Here is a 17,708-nt window from a genome sequence, read left to right on the forward strand (position 1 = left end):
GATTGTTTTCTTTGGAACAGAGGAGGCTGAGGGGAGACATAATTGAGGTGTATAAAATTATGAGGGGCCTAGATAGAGTGGATAGGAAGGACCTATTTCCCTTAGCAGAAGGTTCAATAAACAGGGGGCATAGATTTAAAGTAATTGGCAGGAAGTTTGGAGGGGATTTGAGGAGAAGTGTTTTCACCGAAGGTGGTGGGGGTCTGGAACTCACTGCCTGAAAGGGTGGTAGAGGCAGAAACCCTCAGCACATTTAAAAAGTACTTGGATATGCACTTGAAGTGCCGTAACTTACAAGGATACGGACCAAGAGCTGGAAAGTGGGATTAGGGTGGATAGCTCTTTGTTGGCCGGCACGGACAAGATGGGCCGAATGGCCTCCTTCTGTGCTGTAAATTTCTGTGATTCTATGAGTACCTGAGGCGAGGGAACTATTTCTAGTGTTAGCTAGCATGGGGCCAGAAAGGGAAGTTGGGTGGTCAGCAGGGAATAGGGTCAAGAGTGCTGGAAGTGGGTTACATGGACAAGATGAGTTTTAAGACAGTATGAGGGGAGATAGAAAAGAAACTGGAGAAAGACCTTGGGGGAGATTTGGCTTGGTGGCCAAGAGGAAGAGGGGACGAAGTAAAAGAGGCAACTGAATGGACGATCTCAGTCTTAGTGACAAAGAAATCCTCGCACTTGTTGGAGGTGAGGGTGGAGAGCAACGTTCCTGCTAAGCTAGCAATCACGACTCGTACCTCACAATCATAGCTTCACTTCACCTTCACACACTTACCACTGCTGCAAGCCTCACATCCATATCTTGCACACAATGCCAGCTATTCAGCTATGACCGGCACATCACCCAAACATTGCACCACATTCACTGACACATTTCCCTTTCTCTTGCAGGCCAAGGTGGCTCACAAGCGGTGGGGGCAAGCATGGCTGCAGAACCTGACCCAGCTGGAGGAGTCTGTGCTGGAGATAATTGGAGGGGCCGTCACTGAGGCCGTGGCAATCGACAAGGCTGAAAGCATTGATGATAACGGTATGCTCATACCTAATCCTTCTCACATCCCACTTCCCCCTCATCCCACAATCTCTTCTCACTTGCAAGCTGCTGATTGTGTAAGCATGCATAGCTTGCTTTCCCCCCCCTTCCCCTCACCACCCTGGTGCCTTTCACCTTTCAGATTCCCAAGAACTGCCACCAGTCCAGCCTGTGCAGGAAGAAGTAGAGGAGGAGAGTTATGGAGAATAAGAGACACCGTCGCTCAACCGGACACTCCCAGGCACCAGCTCAGAAAATGGCACTGCGCGAACTTTAGAGAGTAGTATAGAGGCGGGATCTGCATGTGGTGAGTCACTGGGCACAAGTGGGCTGCAGCCAGGCCAGGGGGAAAGGGTAGTGCAGGTGCCAGCTCCCCAGAGGGCGAGGTTGCACACAAGTTCTGCTGCAGAGCACTTGGATGAGGACTTCGATGGGGCAGCCTTCAGAAGGAAAGTGATGGGCATGCACACACAAGAGCTTGGTGCAATGGCAGGTCTGCCAGAGAGAGAGCGCTTCTTGTCACTGTCAAGGAGCGTGGAGGAGTCTGGCTCCAACATTGTACAGGGCTTTGTGCGGAGCTTGGAGCCCATGATTTCCAGGATGGAAGTGATGGCCAACTCCATTAGAGCACTTGTGGACCCAGCCATGAAGCTGGGTGCGATGGGCGATGTCACAGCTTCCATTGCAGCATAAGCGAAAGTGACCCAACATTTGAGTGCTGCCACACAAGCTCCGACTTCTCCCATGCAAGCTCAGCTTGCTGCCACGCACAAGATCAGACTGTTGCCATTGTGGCTGGGTTTATGAGTGTGGAAAAAGGCTTGCAAGGTCTCGCAGCAGTCCAGCAATCTGTCCTCCAACAGATGGCTAGGAATGCTGAGGCCCTGCCCCGGGGGAGTGACAATGGCTCTGTGGAGCACGAACCTGCTGTCCTCTCTCACTGCTGCCGCCCATGCTGAGGTGATGCAGACTACAGCCGAGCCTTCTAGGCCCAGAGCTGCTTGAGGTCGTCCTGCGAGGCCACCTGCAGCGTCCCCCATGGAAAGTCAGCAACCTTCCACCCGCCATGCTGCAGCGACCGGGTCGCACTTCGTAGGAGCACTAGAATAGGCAAAGGAACACGAAAGACAGACACTAAGGGTTTGCACAAGAGTGATTAGTTGACTTTCTTACGTAATATTGGATTTTTTTCTTATTCGTTCCTGGGATGTGGGCGTCACTGGCAAGGCCAGCATTTATTGGCCATCCCTAATTGCCCTTGCGAAGGTGGTGGTGAGCTGCCGCCTTGAACCGCTGCAGTCAGTGTGGTGAAGGTACTCCCACAGTGCTGTTAGGTAGGGAGTTCCAGGATTTTGACCCAGTGACTATGAAGGAATGGCGATATATTTCCAAGTCAGGATGGTGTGTGACTTGGAGGTGATGGTGTTCCCATGCGCTTGCTGCCCTTGTCCTTCTAGGTGGTAGCGGTTGCGGGTTTGGGAGGTGCTGTCGAAGAAGCCTTGGCGAGTTACTGCAGTGCATCTTGTAGATTATACGCACTGCAGCCACAGTGCGCCGGTGGTGGAGGGAGTGAATGTTTAAGGTGGTAGATGGGGTGCCAATCAAGTGGGCTGTTTTGTCCTGGATGGTGTTGAGCTTCTTGAGTGTTGTTGGAGCTGCACTCATCCAGGCAAGTGGAGAGTATTCCATCACACTCCTTACTTGTGCCTTGTAGATGGTGGCAAGGCTTTGGGGAGTCAGGAGGTGAGACACTCGCCGCAGAATACCCAGCTTCTGACCTGCTCTTGTTGCCACAGTATTTATGTGGCTGGTCCAGTTAAGTTTCTGGTCAATGGCGAGCCCCAGGATGTTGATGCTGGGGCATTCGGCAATGGTAATGCTGTTGAATGTCAAGAGACGGTGGTTAGATTCTCTCTTGTTGGAGATAGTCATTGCCTGGCACTTGTGTGGCGCAAATGTTACTTGCCACTTATCAGCCCAAGCCTGAATGTTGTCCAGGTCTTGTTACATGCGGGCATAGACTGCTTCATTATCTGAGGAGTTGCAAATGGAACTGAACACTGTGCAGTCACCAGCGAACATCCCCACTTCTGACTTTATGATGGAGGGAAGTTCATTGATGAAGCAGCTGAAGATGGTTGGGCCTAGGACACTGCCCGACGAACTCCTGCAGCGAAGTCCTGGGGCTGAGATGATTGGCCTCCAACAACCATAACCATCTTCCTTTGTGCTAGGTATGACTCCAGCCAATGGAGAGTCTTTCCCCTGATTCCCATTGACTTCAATTTTACTAGGGTTCCTTGATGCCACCACTCAGTCAAATGCTGCCTTGATGTCAAGGGCTGTCACTCTCACCTCACCTTTGGAATTCAGCTCTTTTGTCCATGTTTGGACCAAGGCTGAAATGAGGTCTGGAGCTGAGTGGTCCTGGCAGAACCCAAACTGACCATCAGTGAGCAGGTTATTGGTGAGTAAGTGCAGCTTGATAGCACTGTTGATGACACCTTCCATCACTTTGCTGATGATTGAGAGTAGACTAATGGGGCGGTAATTGGCCGGATTGGATTTATCCATTTACTGATGAGACCATTTAACCTATAGAGGTTCCCCTAAAAGCTCAGTGCCCAATGGCACGTCAAGTTCGTTTGTCTCAATTCTTAGGTAAAAACCCTCCCTCAAAGGGGTCTCGTGTCCTTTGCCAATTTATCTTTCCTGCTTTTACATTTTGAAGGTTCCTCCATTGGAATTCCTCTTATCTCTGTTTGTCCCTATCCTCCCTGGCACAGCAAGTACCTTGTACCCTCTCCATCAAGAGGCCCACGTCAGCGTTGTTTTGCTCATCCTGCCGTTGTCCAAACTATCGCCATTTAATCTAACAGACTGTTCCAACTTGAGATGGATAACTTAACCTCCCCTAAATTCCTTTTATTCTATGTGTTTTATACTAATTAACTTTTAATTATCTTCGCAAGCCGTTCTATTAAGCTAACTCTGATTCCAACCTTAGTATTATAACATGGTTATTAGTAATGATAGAAGAAACGTAGGCATTGGGCCTTAGTTGGTCAAATTAGAGATATATAAACAAAGTTGAAATCCTAACTGGAGAACAGCAGATAGCTAGCTTGATAGCAAGATTATTTATGTCCGTCACAGTGCAAAATGTTATAACATCCGCAGGGAACCAAAGCACAAGCAGATTCTAAGCATCTATCCAATTTATTCTAATACTAGTCTGAAGAGATTTTTTGTCTCCAGTACTAATACAATCATGTAAACACAGCATTATTCGTGTCACAATTTTATTAACATAACCATATACATTTTGGACACCACTAATTTCTAACATGACTGGATGTGGCGGGACTGCAGAGCTTTGATCTGATCAGTTAGTTGTGGGATCATTAGCTCTGTCTATAGCAGGCTGCTTCCACTTTTTAGCATGCATGTAGTCCTGTGTTGCAGCTTTCCCAGGTTGGTAATGTGCTCATGATCACCTAAACATTATGGTAATGCGTTTGCAATCATGGTAATGCGTTTTCTGATCGCCTATTGTCTGTATAACTTCTGCACACTGACTTATATTGTTCCTAACAGCAAGGTGTGACATTTGTGGGCGCCAGCCATATTAGCAGCCAAAGATCAGTTTAGCCTTTTTATTTTACTTCTTGCTGCCTTTGCAGTTTCTGGTTTCTATTTCCTTGACCTTGGTATTCTCACTGGCATACTCTTCTACATTCCTCATTGAATCAGGGTTGGTCGCCTGGCTTGATGGTAATGGTAGAGCGAGGGATATGCCGGGCCGTGAGGTTTCAGATTATGGTAGAATACAATTCTGCTGCTGCTGATGATCCACAGTGCCTCATGGATGCCCATTTTTGAGCTGCTAGATCTGTTCTGAATATATCCCATTTAGCACGTTGGTAGTGCCACGCGATAGAGGGTAACCTCAGTGTGAAGATGGGAATTCTTCTCCACAAGGACTTTGCGATGGTCACCGCTACCAATACTGTCATGGACAGATGCATCTACAACAGATAGATTGGTGAGGATGAGGTCAAGTAGGTTTTTCCCCTCGTGTTGATTCTCTCACCACCTGTCGCAGGCCCAAACTAGCAGCTCTGTCCTTCAGGACTCGGCCAGCTCAGTCAGTAATGGTGCTACCGAGCCACTCTTGGTGATGGATATTGAAGTCCCCCACCCAGAGTACATTCTGTACCCTTGCTACCCTCCGTGCTTCTTCCAAGTGGTGTTCAACATGGAGGAGTACTGATTCATCAGCTGAGGGAGGGCAGTAGGTGGTAATCAGCAGGAGGTTTCCTTGCCCAAGTTTGACCTGATGCCATGAGACATCATGGGGTCCAGAGTCAATGTTGAGGACTGACCCAGGGCCACTCCCTCCCGACGATATACCACATGTGCTGCCACCTCTGGTGGGTCTGTCCTGCCAGTGGGACAGGACCTACCCAGGGATTGTGATGGAGGAGTCTGGGTCATTGGCTGATGGGTATGATTCTGTGAGTATGACTGTGTCAGGCTATTGCTTGATTAGTCTGTGTGACAGCTCTCCCAATTTTGACACATGTCCCCAGATGTTAGTGAGGAGGACTTTGCAGGTTCTACTGGGCTGGATGTGTCATTGTCGTGTCTGAAGCTGGTGTCGATGCCGAGTGATCCATCCGGTTTTATTATTATTCTTGTTTCTTGTAGTGGTTTCTTACAACTGAGTGACTTGCTAGGCCATTTCTATAGTAATCTGGGATGTTATGATTAAGGTTATCCACCAGGTGGTGCTGTAGCCAATGCTGCTACTAAGGTCAGAGGTTTGCTTCCTGTATAGGTCAGCACATGGTGGAATGCCAGGATGCTGATGCAGGCTGTCTGTAAACGTGTTTCCCAGTTGTTAATAAAGTACTCGTGTTAATTCTACAATATCGCCTCTGAGTCCTTGTTCCACTTGATGGATTTATCACAATTTCAGAGGGCAGTTAAGAGTCAACCACATTGCTGTGGGTCTGAAGTCACATGTGGGCCAGACCAGGTAAGGACAGCAGATTTCCTTCCCTAAAGGACATTAAATTAATCATTTATCTATATATATAAAAGGATACTTCTGTCTGTCATTCCATCTGTCTGTCTGTCTTGAATTAACTCGAAAGTTATAGAGCGTACCTACACGTGCGTTACGTCGAAAGAAAGCTGACGATTCCAGAACCATCCTAAGCGTATTTACGTTTCGGCTGGACAAAAATTGCACCCGCGGTATCCAAAAAACGTTCAACATTCCGCTCATTATCCGCTCATTGGTCGACCTCGACGTCACTCGATGCTAATCGTACGGCGGGTTCCTGGCGCGTGCAGCCGGGCCCTCCTACGGTCGAGTGATGGGACGATTGACCAATCCTACGCTTCGATGACCTGACGGTCCACCAACCGGTGCCTGTGTGGGCAGGCCTTATCGTTCTGAACCGAGGTGAGTCGCCGCCATCTTGATTCCAAACTTTTCATTTCTTTTTCCCGCTTTCTGCGTGTTTCTTTTCAAATCTACATTTCCAGCAAAAAAAAAAGTTGCTTTTAAAAGACAAGGGCCTAGAAATTCATTATAGCCACTTTTGGGGCGGTAAAGTTGGGCGGCCGCTAAAGTTTGCGCCCGGCGCAAATTCGAGGCCACTTCGCCGATATTCATTAGCTTCGCCTTAAGAGTTTGCTCGCGCGCTAAAACTGGCGATGCACGGCTCTCTTTAGGCGCTAAGCTGGAGGTGCTGAGCGATACCGCCGAGGCCGGGCGCAGCACAGGTGCGGCCATTTCTTGATTGACAGCAGACACCCTGGCGCCGGCCAGCTCTTAAGGGGGAAGGGTCGACTTGGTCTGCTGCCACGCCCTGCACACTGGAGCCCTCCAGCTAGGCCTGAACACTGCTGGACCTATATAGCGCCTCAAAGTATGGAGAAGGCCCGTGAATGAGCGCAGCGCTTCTCAGAGCTTGATCTGAGGGTGCTGGTTAGCGCTGTGGAGAAGAGACACCATATTTTGTTCCCAGACAATGGGAGGAAGCCGCCGACCCGTGTCTACCGGAGAGCCTGGAGGCATGTCACCACCAGGGTGACATCGAACAGTGAGGTCCCCAGGAGCGCGGTACAATGCCGCAAGAAACTAAATGACCTCGCCAGGATTGTCAGGGTGAGTACCCTTTCCAGTGTCCTCCTCATCCTTGCATGTGCACCTCACATTACGGGCAAAGGGACCTGAAAGCCCTAATGGCCAGCCCTCATGCAGCAGCTATGGGTCAGTCATGAACATCAATTGCGCATTGTACACTTAACACACTGGCCAGGCTATTCGACCATGGGAGGCAGTGCACACAAGATCAGGGCTACAGACTGGCCAGGCTATTCGACCATGGGAGGCAGTGCACACAAGATCAGGGCTACAGACTGGCCAGGCTATTCGACCATGGGAGGCAGTGCGCACAAGATCAGGGCTACAGACTGGCCAGGCTATTCGACCATGGGAGGCAGTGCACACAAGATCAGGGCTACACACTGTACTTAGAGGCCGTCCTTTCTCTTGCAGGCCAAGCTGGCCAATAATAAGAGGAGCCAGACTGTGACCGGGGGAGGCGGACCCCAGATCCAGCCGCTCACCGAGCTGCAACAGCGCGTGGAGCGCATCATGGGTGCCCGGGTGATTGGCCCCGTTGCATCTGGAGATGCCGACCCTGTTCTGGGCACCAATGGTAAGGACATCATTTTTTGGACCTCTCTCGTCCCACTTGCGCATCAGATCTACATCCTTTGCCACTGTCCGACCAATGCGCTGAATGCCACCACTCATGCATCCCTCGCTGACGCCCTCTCCTCACTCTAAAGCTACTCTTGTGCCTTCCTGCTTTCAGATGGTGAAGAGGAGGTCCCTGAAGTTGCCAGTGACAGCCCCTCAGAAGAGGAGGAGGAGCAAGAGGAAGGCGGCCCATCAGGGGAACCCTCAGCCGCGGCAAGCCATGCCACTGTAGGGGAGACGTCTTCCCTGGAGGGGAGCATGGGGAAAGGGTTGGAGGGGAGTCCAATTGCTGGGCCCAGCGGCGTCCAGCAACGCAGGAAGGGTCGGCCAGTTCGGCGGCCTTCTCCCCAGAGGGAGAGTCCGGCCTCCAGTCCGGGGACGGTCAACGCCGAGGAGATGCGCCGCCTCGAGGACATGTCCGCGGACTCGGAGCGCCGGCACACGGAGCTCATGGGGGTAGTGGGACGGATGCCTGAGGCCATGCAGTCCCTGTCTCGGAGTGTCACCGAATTCGGGGCCTCTGTGGCAGCGACTGGCCAGGTGATCAGTGGTGCCGTGCAGCCACTGGCTGCTCTGATGCGGTCACTGAACAGGGCAACACGGGCACTCACTGCTGCCACACTCGCTGTGTCAGCCAGGCATCGCCAGGGCACCCGGTGCGCTGCAGCAGCACAGCGGTCTGTCCCTCGGCAGATTGGTGCGCATGCTGCAGTGCTGGCCCGGCCGAGTGCCAGTGTCTCAGGCGACCAGCGAGCGCCTGCCATCCGCCAGCTTGCCCCCATTGCTCCAGCCGCCACTGCCACTCCCCCAGTGGAGCTGCCACGAGCTGCTGCAGCGACTGATGCTGGCCAGCCACAGCTGCAGCATTCACCAGCCGGCCCCTCGAGGCCCAGACCTCGTCTAGGCCGACCCCCAAGGGCATCTGCCGTCACGACATGTGCCCCTCAGGAGCCGTCCCCCAGCCTTGCAGCAGCCACTGGCCTCACTTTGAGGAGGAGCAGCAGGGCGTCCGGGGCCGGCAAAGTTTGCAGAAGACATCGCCCTCGCGGGACACAAAGTAGAGGGTGTGTCCAAATGTGTTTTTTGGTATGTTTGTTTTTTGAAGGCCGAGGATGAGGCCATTTTTGTTGACATCTTTTGTTAATCCTCCCCAGGTTGTGGGAGTGAGTCATGTGTGTGTGTTTTTTTGGGGTTTCGTGTGTTATTGGTTTTCATGTGGGAAGGGCCCTGAGTTTGTACAATGTGGTAAACCACTTTTATCGTTACACTATAGTTATCACTGTTGTATTGTTATCACTGTTATCACTGTTGTATCACGATACGAGGTCGCCTCTTGTCGCGCTGTTATACCTGGGCTGACCACCTCCGACTCCGCCCATGGCTCCACCTACCTGCCCAGGTATAAAGGTAGTCGACTGGCTGGTATTCCTCCTTGTTGGACCCGATCACCCACGAGGGTGGGCTCTGTTATTTAGTCAATAAAAACCTTTAGTTACGTTCCTAACTCGTCGCTTTTTATTGGACGAATTGATAGGTATATCAATTTTATTGACTAAATTTTAAAGATGTCTACTACTGGCCAGCCAGAAGCCCTCCCAGAAGCACAGCCATACCAGCCGGCTTGGCTGCAAGCCCTCAAACCACCGTACCTGGATCTAAACCCACAGGCAGCAAACGCAGCCCTCAACTTCAAACACTGGCTGGACTGCTTCGAATCCTACCTGGAAGAATCCGGCGCCCCGCAGAGATCCAAACTAAGACTTCTGAACGCCCAAGCGAGCCCGAGAGTATACGCACTCATACAGGACACGACTACGTACGAGGCCGCTATCAACCTACTGAAACAGCAGTACCGCAGCCCGGTAAATTACATGTACACCAGGCACCTCCTAAGATCCCGCCTGCAACAGCCAGGAGAGTCTGTAGCTGAATTTTTACGGGCGCTAAGAGCACTCGGCAGGAACTGTGACTTTAAAGCAGTGACGGCTGTTGAAAATACGGAGGATAATATCCGCGATGCCTTTGTGAAAGGCCTACGGTCCGACTACTCACGGCAAAGACTGCTTGAAGCTAAAGACCTCGACCTGGACAAAGCTGAAGCCCTCGCTCTCTCCCTGGAGGTGGCCCATCAGGACCAGGAGGCGTTTTCCAGGTACTGCTCGCGACCCTGGGACTCGGGCCCGACCCCTACCGCAATACCCTTCGCAGCGCCGCCCCCGGGACCTACCTCAGCGTCGGCGTCCCGGACCCGACCGGGCCCGCCACCCCCGGTACCGGCTCCGACATCGGGCACCCGCGATCGGGCCGCCGGCTGCTTCTTTTGCGGCCAGGAGAAGCACCCGAGGTCGCGCTGCCCAGCCAGGAACTCTACCTGCACAACCTGCAGGAAGAAAGGCCACGTCTCTAAGGCCTGCAGGAGCGGATCTTCAGAGGCCAGCAGTGCCTCATGCGAACTGTGGGGGTGGCCATCTTCTTTCACGGCAACTGAGGCCAGTATCCCCACACGTGAGTCATGGGGGTGGCCATCTTTGATCAAGGCAACCGACCCCAATAGTGCCTCATGTGAGTTATGGGGGCAGCCATCTTCTCCGCCATTTTGTCCTACCTCGTGGGAGACGCCATTTTACCCACCACACCCGACTGCCACCGGGCCCCCGGACCCGACGACCGCCTCGCCCGCAGACGACAATGACTCGCTTACCTACACGCTAGCCTCCGTCACTCTGGATCAAGCCCGCCCACACCACCTGTCCAAGTCGATGATGGACATCAAAGTAAACGGCCACGCCACGACCTGCCTGTTCGACAGCGGAAGCACGGAGAGCTTCATCCACCCAGACACGGTGAGCCACTACTCCCTCCCTGTCCTGCCAACGTGCAACCGAATCTCGATGGCATCGAGGTCCCACGCCACGGACATTAGCGGCTACTGTGCTGTGACCTTGTCGGTTAAGGGTACAGAGTATAAAAACTTTAAACTCCTCATCCTCCCCCAGCTCTGCGCTGCCGTCCTACTAGGGCTGGACTTCCAATCCCACCTCCAAAGTGTAACCCTAGCATACGGTGGACCCCTCCCCCCACTCACAGTCGACAACCAGCGAAGGTTAAACCGCCCACCGCGTAACACCTGCAGCCTATCCACCCTCAAGGTGCCGCCACCTTCCCTGTTCGCTAACCTCACCCCCGACTGCAAACCCGTCGCTACCAAGAGCAGGCGGTACAGCGCTGGGGACAGAGCTTTCATTAGCTCTGAGGTGCAGCGTCTCCTGAAGGAGGGCATCATCGAGGGGAGCAACAGCCCCTGGCGTGCCCAGGTCGTGGTCGTTAAGACCGGCGATAAAAATCGCCTGGTCATCGACTACAGCCAGACCATAAACAGATACACCCAGCTGGACGCATACCCCCTTCCCCGCATATCTGACATGGTCAATCAGATTGCACAATACCGCGTATTCTCGACCATCGACCTTAAGTCGGCCTACCACCAACTCCCTATCCACCCCGAGGACCGCCAGTACACCGCCTTCGAGGCGAATGGGCGCCTATACCACTTCCTTAGGGTCCCCTTCGGTGTCACCAACGGGGTCTCGGTCTTCCAAAGGGAGATGGACCGGATGGTTGACCAGAAAGGACTGCAGGCCACATTCCCCTACCTAGATAACGTCACCATCTGCGGCCGCGACCGGCAGGACCACGACGTGAATCTGGAGAAATTCCTCCGTACAGCCCAACGGCTGAACCTCACCTACAATAAGGAGAAATGTGTGTTTAACACCTCGCGCCTTGCCATCCTTGGCTGTGTAGTAGAGAACGGACTCATCGGCCCCGACCCCGAAAGAATGCGCCCCCTCATGGAGCTACCCCTCCCCCACTGCCCTAAGGCACTTAAGAGAACCCTGGGGCTCTTCGCCTACTATGCCCAATGGGTGCCCAATTATGCGGACAAAGCCAGACCCCTCATGAAGTCCACATCCTTCCCCCTTACGGAGGAAGCGTGCGCAGCCTTCTCCCTCATTAAGGGAGACATTGCCAAGGCCACTATGCACGCAGTGGATGAGTCCATCCCCTTCCAAGTCGAGAGCGATGCATCCGACTTCGCCCTAGCCGCCACCCTTAACCAGGAGGGGAGACCGGTGGCCTTCTTCTCAAGGACCCTACAGGGCCCTGAGATCCGACACTCGTCGGTCGAGAAGGAGGCCCAGGCGATTGTGGAGGCGGTACGACGCTGGAGGCACTACCTGGCAGGCAAACGATTTACCCTCCTTACCGACCAACGTTCGGTCGCTTTTATGTTTAATAACAAGCTGAGGGGCAAAATCAAGAATGACAAGATCTTGAGGTGGAGAATCGAGCTCTCCACCTACGATTATGATATCTTGTACCGGCCAGGTAAGCTGAACGAACCCCCCGATGCTCTGTCACGAATTACATGCGCCAGCGCGCAAAGTGATAGACTTCAGACCCTCCACAACGACCTCTGCCACCCCGGGGTCACCAGACTTTACCACTTCATTAAGGCCCGCAACCTGCCCTACTCCATCGAGGAGGTCAGGACCATAACCAGGAACTGCCAGACCTGCGCCGAGTGCAAACCGCACTTCTTTAGGCCGGACAGAGCAAGCCTGATCAAGGCCACCCGCCCCTTCGAGCGCCTGAGCATCGACTTTAAGGGGCCCCTCCCGTCCTCTGACCGTAATGTGTACTTCCTCAACATTGTTGATGAGTACTCCCGTTTCCCCTTTGCCTTCCCCTGCCCAGACATGACCAGTACCACGGTCATTAAATGCCTGAACGACCTCTTCGCCTTGTTCGGGTTCCCAAACTATATACATAGTGACCGGGGCTCCTCTTTCATGAGCGAGGAACTCCGTCAGTTCCTACTAGCGAGAGGTATTGCAGCAAGTAGGACCACCAGCTACAACCCCCAAGGGAACGGCCAGGTGGAAAGAGAGAACGCGACGGTATGGAAGGCCGTCCTCTTAGCCTTAAAGTCTAAGGGCCTCCCAACCTCCCGCTGGCAGGAAGTCCTCCCGACAGCGCTGCACTCCATCCGGTCACTACTTTGCACTGCCGTTAACGCCACCCCCCATGAACGAATGTTTGTTTTCCCCAGGAAGTCGACTACGGGAACCACTCTACCAACCTGGCTGACCTCTCCGGGGCCCGTCTTGCTGCGAAAGCACGTGAGGGCCCATAAAACAGACCCCCTGGTCGAAAGGGTGAACCTCCTGCACGCCAACCCCCAGTACGCCTACGTGGCTTACCCAGATGGGCGGGAGGACACTGTCTCCTTACGAGACCTCGCACCCTCGGGCACTCCGGAGACACCACCTTTACCCCCCCCCCCCCCCACCACCCCCCCAATTCCAGCCCAGGTAGACGGCATGCCGGAACCCCACGAGCCTTCGCCGACCACGCAGACACCAGCACTAACACCGGATAATGCAGCACCGCCGCTGCGATGATCGGAGAGGCTTACGAGGCCTCCGGACAGACTGACATACCAGAACTGGTAGTACGCTTCACCCCGCCGGACTCAAATCTAAACAAGGGGTGAATGTGGTAAACCACTTTTATCGTTACACTATAGTTATCACTGTTGTATTGTTATCACCGTTATCACTGTTGTATCACGATACGAGGTCGCCTCTTGTCGCGCTGTTATACCTGGGCTGACCACCTCCGACTCCGCCCATGGCTCCACCTACCTGCCCAGGTATAAAGGTAGTCGACTGGCTGGTATTCCTCCTTGTTGGACCCGATCACCCACGAGGGTGGGCTCTGTTATTTAGTCAATAAAAACCTTTAGTTACGTTCCTAACTCGTCGCTTTTTATTGGACGAATTGATAGGTATATCATACAATAAACCATTTTATTTATTCACATTGTCCATGTTTGATCTTTGAAGTGTTTGTTGCCTTAACCGACTGAGGGCTTGCGGAGCGGCTGCAATCATGTTCTTTCATTGGCACAAGCCATTCCCTGACAGGGGGCCTAGAAGTGACGTTCAATAAGCTGCCGACGGGCGGCCCTTGGACCTTGTGCCTCCCTCCTGGGCTGGTACTCCTCGTCCTCGTGCTCCTCCTGCTCCTCCTCCTGAGGTGGTGGTCCAACGTGAGGTGGCAGTGCCTGAGTCCTGCGGATAGCCAGGTTGTGCAGCATGCAGCAAACGACGACGAATTGGGAGACTCGCTCCTGCGAATACTGGAGGGCTCCCCCGGAGCGATCCAGACAGCGGAACCGTTGCTTCAGGACGCCGATTGTTTGTTCGATGAGGTTCCTGGTTGCTTGATGGCTCTCGTTGTATGTCTCTTCAGCAGGGGTCGTGGGCGCGCGGAGCGGGGTCATGAGCCAGGTACACAAAGGATAGCCTTTGTCCCCGATAAGCCATCCTCTTGGGTGAGGCTGTGCCTGGAACATGTCAGCCACAGTTGTCTGTCGCAGGATAAAGGCATCGTGGCTGCTGCCTGGAAAGCGGGCATTGACAGCTAGGATGCGCTGCCTGTGGTCACAGACCAGCTGTACGTTGAGGGAATGGTAGCCCTTCCGGTTGCGGTAATCCTCGGCATGCTCCAGAGGTGCCCGCAAAGCCACATGCGTGCAGTCAATGGCGCCCTGCACCATGGGGAAGCCCGCTATTCTTGCAAATCCCACTGCACGCTGCTGCTGCTTGTCCAGGGTCATGGGGAAGGAGATGAATTGACGTCTCCTTCTGAAAAGGGCATTGGTCACCTGGCGGATGCAGCAATGCACGGCAAACTGGGAGATGTTAGCGATGTCCCCAGCAGCGGATTGGAAGGAGCCGGTGGCATAGAAGTTGAGAGCCACCGTCACCTTCACTGCCACCGACAGAGACGTCCTGCGCATCAGCTGTGGACGCAGATCTCTGTGAAGCAGCTGGCAGATGTCTGCAACCACCTCCCTTCTGAATCGCAGCCTCCTAACACACTGCGCGGCAGACATGTTGAGATAGGAGAACTGCTGGCGGTATACCCTGGGTGGGTAAGGCCTCACTTGGCGACGCCTGTTGCCCCCTCTGCGTCTAGCCAGGGCTGCCACTCTCTCACGGCGTCTGTAAGCCCTTCCGACATAAGGCTGAAACTCAGCGTTGGCACCCAATGCAGCCCCCATAATATGCTGGCAAACACTGAGATCTCAATGAAGGCAAAGAGAATTGCACAGCTCTGGCCTGAAGCCAAAAAGACCTGTCCTAGTGTTGGGCCAAAGCAGTAAGCTCTCTTCCTTGGTCTCTCTCCAAAAATCCGTTGCACAAGAGTGAATGCTGCAAAATGGCTGCCCTTTATAGTGCAGGGTACGTGCCCTTTAATTTGCGCTCCCCGCGGCCCACCTTGGCTGTGTACCTTTCCACTTCACAGTCGTTAGGGCCGCCCGGCGCACAATGGGGCGGCGTGAGTGAAGTTCCAGTTCCGGGCGCACAAAGGGCGTTGCACGACGAAATGACGTCATGATCTGCGCGCGCAGCTGAGCGCGCGCAAAGACTTTGCGCCGGCGCTAAATGTCTACTGAAGTTGGGGCGAGGCGCAGATCGCGCTGCGCCCGGGCGCTAAGCGCCTAGCGCTCGAGATCGGCTCCTCCTAAGGCGCTAACGCCTGGCGCAGCCAACTGAATTTCTAGGCCAAATTGTTTTTTAAAAAAGTTAATTAATTTGTAAATCTTTTGTCTAACCTCTATAATTTTCCTACCTTTCACTGTTTTTCCAGGCCTCAAAGCCTGGGCGTCTGTTGACCAGCCACGCCCGAGCTAGGCGCCTCCCATCGCGATCTTTGTGAAGGCTGGAGGGGGCGGGCCTGAGCCGAGCGTCGCCACCGCCGCCATCTTAGTAAAGGCGGGCGGGGCGGGAGTCAGCGTCCGCGTCATCTTCTGCCTGGAGCGCGACTTGAGTCCGGCCGGGCCTCACGCGGTAGGTTGCGCGGCGGCGTCTCTCTGGTCTTGAAGCTGGCTCGGGCGGGGACATCGGGAGATCGCGGGGGCGGGACATCGGGTGATCCGGGGGCAGGACATCGGGGGGTCGGGAGATTGGGGGTCGGGAGATCGGGGGGCGGGACATCGGGAGCAGGGCTCAGGGACTCCCCCTCTCCCCCCTCCCCTCCCCCTCCTCCCCTTCCTCCCCCCCTCCCCTTCCTCCCCCTCCCCCCCACCCCCCACCCTCCCTCCCCCCAGTCGCTGTCTCTCTTTCCCCCCCCCCCCCCCCAGTCGCGCGCCCTCTCTCTCTCTCTCTCTCTCTCTCTCTCTTCCAACAACAACATGCCCTCGAAAAAGCCTCGGCACCGCCGGGCACTCCAGCTAGTAAACTATGTTTGTATTGTGGTGGCTTTCATTTCAGATTGAGTAGATTGAACCTATACTATCTGGAGTTTAGAAGACTGAGAGGTGATCTCATTGAAACATATACGATTCTGCGGGGGATTGATGGGGTAGACGCTGAAAGGTTGTCTCCCCTGGCTGGAGAGTCTAGAACTAGGGGACATAGTCTCAGGATAAAGGGTTGGCCATTTAAGACTGAGATGAGGAAGAATTTCTTCACTCAGAGGGTTGTGAATCTTTGGAATTCTCTGCCCCAGAGGGCTGTGGATGCTGAGTCGTTGAGTATATTCAAGGCTGAGAGAGAGATCGGGCGGGAAAGTGGAGTTGAGGTCGAAGATCAGTCTTATTGAATTGCGGAGCCGGCTCGAAGGGCCGTATGGCCTACTGCTGCTCCTAATTTTTGTGTTCTTATGTTCAGCACTGTGGCCAAGAGGATGCTGTGATGTTCCACAACAGAGGGATGGTAAGGTGGGGACATGTTGAGCAATAGGGCTCTGGGGTTTCATTCAGGGGAACTGGAGTCTGATGATGCGCTCATGGACAGCCCGTCTGGAACAGAGATTTGCAGGCTTCCTCCTCCTCCGCCTCCTCCCTGAGGTGGTCACGGAACCCGTGATGGCAAAGGCTGCGCCAAGTGTTGGAGGAGACCACCACAGATAGGGACACCCACTCTGGTAAGTACTGGAGAGCTCCTCCTGAGCAGTCAAGGCAGTGGAACCGTTACTTGAGCACCCCGATGGTCTGCTCGATGAGGTTCCTGGTGGCAGCATGGCTGTCATTATATGATTGCTGCCACAAGTAGTGGGGTTGCAGTGGGGAGTTATCAGCCAGGTGTCGAACAGATAGCCCTTGTCTCTGAGCAGCCACCCTTGCGTTTGATGTGGTGCTGGAAGATTGCTGGCACAGCGGACTGACTCAGGATGAAGGCATCATGACCAACGTTCCCTCTAAGCTGTGCGGCTGCACGGCAATGCAGCTCTCTGCTGGTCCCGCGCAGCCAGGGACGAATGGGCCATGCAGCCCCCCCCCCAAAAAAATTACGGGGAACGTTGATTGTGACTGCTGCCAAGATACCGGGCATTCACCACCATGATGTGCTAGGCGTGGTTGCACACCAATGCACATTAAGGGAGTGGTAGCCTTTGTGGTTACATAGATGCATAGAAATTTACAGCACAGAAAGAGGCCATTTGGCCCATCATGTCTGTGTCAGCTGGAAAAGAGCTATCTAGCATAATCCCACTTTCCAGCTCTTGGGCCGGAGCCCTGTAGGTTACGGCACTTCAAGTGCATATCCAAGTACTTTTTAAATGTGATGAGGGTTTCTGCCTCTACCATCCTTACATGCAGTGAGTTCCAGCTCACTACCACCCCGCCCCCCCCCCCCCCCGCCCCAACCTTCTGGGTGAAAAAAGTTCTCAACTCCCTTCTAATCCTTCTACCAATTACTTTAAATCTATGCCTCCTGGTTATTGGCCTCTGCTAAGGGAAATGGGTCTTTCCTATCCACTCTATCTAGGCCCTTCAGCATTTTATACACCTCAATTAAGTCTCCCAAAACAACC

This window comes from Somniosus microcephalus, chromosome 2, assembly GCF_052327205.1.
Source record: "Somniosus microcephalus isolate GS21.2 chromosome 2, FLI_Smic_1.0, whole genome shotgun sequence".
NCBI lineage: Eukaryota > Metazoa > Chordata > Chondrichthyes > Squaliformes > Somniosidae > Somniosus > Somniosus microcephalus.